Below are 2,941 nucleotides of genomic sequence, written 5' to 3'. Positions count from 1 at the left end.
AGCCACCCAAGCTCCTAGTGGAGGCTGGCTGGAAGCAGGTATCTGGGATTTATTTATCTTCTATAGTTGAAACTTTGTTGCCATGAGCAGAGGCCACAGCCGGCTCAGGGCAGGCAGGAAGCTTGGCTTCCTCCATTGCCCAGGCAACCAAGCCTCCTGCTTGCTCCAGCTCCGCGGCTGCTGGCCGCCATCTTGGTTGGGTTAATTTGCATATAGTCACTCTGATTGGCTGATGGGCGTGGCTTGGGCATAGCAAAGGTACAGTCAATTAGCATCTTTGTCTTTTATTAGTGTATATAGGCAATCTATTATAGAAGCCCAAGGTTTATTGAAACCATGTTATAGTCCTTACAATACTCCTATCTCAGGGGTAGAAGAACCTAATAGGAAATGAAGACTAGTTCAGGACTTGTGACTAGTAAAGGAAGCGGTGATTCCCATTCACCTCATTGTCAGCTATGGAGAAACAACACTTTCTCTTTACCAGCTAACCAAGAAGGCCCAAAAGGACCTTTAGTTTGGGAGCCTGAGACTGAGCAAGCTTTTAAACTGAAGAGGGCCCTTTTACAGGCCCCAGCTTTATGCCTCCCAGCAGGTCAGCAGCATCAACTCCTAAGTCCATCTGTCTCGAATAAGCCTTAAATGCCAGCACAGGAGGAGGACGAAGCTGTATTGCCATCAACTAATCATTGGACTCCTGCTTGCGTGAGCCTCTGGAGGACCTGAAACTTCTCTTTCTAAAGAATCCTAGAGAGTCAACAAGTGCCAGATAAGTAACATGCTCTGGTATTACTGGATAATCATTGTTTTCATTTTTCTAATAATTCTGATTCTGTCTTTTCATGAGTGTCACCAGAATCCTAGGCTGGTACCTGGAGGAGACATTTTCTGCCCTTGCTGGGACACAGAAACACCATAAGATGCTCCTACTTATAGCCCTTTTCTGTATCCCTGGTACAGCAGGGGACTGGGAGTCTAATGTCCTAATGAATTTCTCAGCCATACTGGCTCCCCAAATCCCTGGCTGCTGGGTGTGTTATTAGCAGCCCAATTCAGGGTCAGATAACCTCCCATATCCCTCTCAGAGTAAAATGTGCTGGATCTTGTACTATAGGACAGCTTAGACTGAATCAGACCACCACCAAAGTCCTCAATAATTCCATCATTCAGCAACAATTCTCTCCCCACACATCAGGTGGCCTAATCCAACATGTACAGAAGCCTATGACTCTCATGGTTCTAGGAGTAATGGCTCTAGTGACTGCTATTGTCAGATTGACAGTCATAGTCACTTATAATGCAGTCACAGTCACCAACGTAACCAGAACCATTTCTCAAGTCTCTGAGGATGCTGGCCAGAATTTGAGGGACATCCAGAAGTCTATAGATTCTTTAGCACACGTGGTCCTTACAGAGAAGCCCTCAATTATCTACTAGCTGAACAGGGCAGAGTCCGTGCCATGATTAACACTTCTTTTTTTTTAATATACATAATTTTATTACAAAATTTAAAAAAAACACACAAATGCAACAGTCTAGAAAACCCAAAATTCACTATTCATACTAATTCCTATGAGTTTGCTGTGCTACCATACACAAGAAATTAAAGAAACAATTAAATATTTTGAAACATTTAACATCAGAAGCCTTAAAATCTAACTGTATGTAGTAGCCCCTCAAAAAGCTACAACAGCTATACAAAAATCTGTACAGTTTTTATACTGAAGCTAATATTGAGCTGCACTTGAATTCACATTCTTAGCAAAACAATTGCCTGAGAGCACACACACATACTCCACACACATCATTACAGGACAGCCTTTATTCTTCATCTTCATCCTCTTCTTTATCACCATCATCTTCCTCTTCCTCCTCCTCCTCATCTTGTGGTTCGTTTTTCTTCTTTGAGCCAGTTGGCCTGCCAGGGCCCTTCTTTCCCACTTCACTTTTGCCCTTGGCACGGTATGCAGCAATATCCTTTTCATATTTCTCCTTTAGCTTAGCTGCTTTTTGTTCATATGGTTGCTTATCTTTGGCTGATTGTTCAGACCACATTTCACCCAATTTTTTTACAGTATCCCCAGTGGATAGACCAGGGTGTTCACTTTTGATCTTTGGGCGATGTTCAGTGCCAAACAGGAAGAAGGCAGATGGAGGCCTTTTAGGAGCATTGGGATCTTTTTTCTTCCCGTTCTTGTCACCTTTGGGGGAAACATAATTTTTCATCTCCCGGTCATAGCGAGCTTTGTCATTCTTCGCCATATCTTCAAACTTTGACTTTTCCTTTGCATACATGGCCTTCCATCTCTCGGAACATTTCTTGGAGAATTCGGAAAAATTGACGGAAGAGTCGGGGTGTTTCTTCTTGTGCTCCTCCGGAAGGTCTGGACAAAGAAGGCATATGAGGACATCTTGCCCCGCGGCTTGTTGGGGTCTCCTTTGCCCATGATGACAGACGGCGTCCACCTGGTGGTAGGTTTTCCTCAGAGTCTGATTAACACTTCTTGCTGCATCTACATAAACACCTCCAAAGAGGTAGAGGAACGAACAACTCGAATTCTCCAACAAGCAGCTTGGCTAAAGGAAAGGGCCTCACAATTTCTTGCCCCAGAGGTCTGGGCACAAATAAAGATCTGATGCCATCCCTAAGAAGTTGACTAGCTCCCTTCTCGGACCTCTGTTTATGCTGTTTTTATTGTTCATCTTTGGCCCTTGCCTGTTTAACCTTTTGGTACGTTTCGTATCCTCCCGTTTAGAAGCCCTAAAGCTACAAATGGTCCTCCAAATGGAACCGCAGATGGAGGCTGCTATATCCTTCTTCCGTGGACCCCTAGATCGCCCACCTCCAATGGGACCTTGACTGCTGCCCCAATTGATGTCCATTTGTCAACAGGAAGCAGCAGGAAAGACCAGCATCCCCTGTCTATTGGGGTTTCCTAGT

General features: G+C 44.4%; 1 pseudogene; it reads right to left on the bottom strand.

Moving 5' to 3' along the window:
* Positions 1 to 736: 736 nt before the first annotated feature.
* Positions 737 to 2,493, bottom strand: LOC118674824 (annotated as a pseudogene).
* Between the last annotated feature and the right edge of the window lie 448 nt (positions 2,494 to 2,941).

Source organism: Myotis myotis, unplaced genomic scaffold, assembly GCF_014108235.1.
Source record: "Myotis myotis isolate mMyoMyo1 unplaced genomic scaffold, mMyoMyo1.p scaffold_m19_p_19, whole genome shotgun sequence".
Lineage (NCBI taxonomy): Eukaryota > Metazoa > Chordata > Mammalia > Chiroptera > Vespertilionidae > Myotis > Myotis myotis.
The sequence above is the reverse complement of the archived record's forward strand: the minus strand, read 5'-3'. Positions and strand labels throughout refer to the sequence as shown.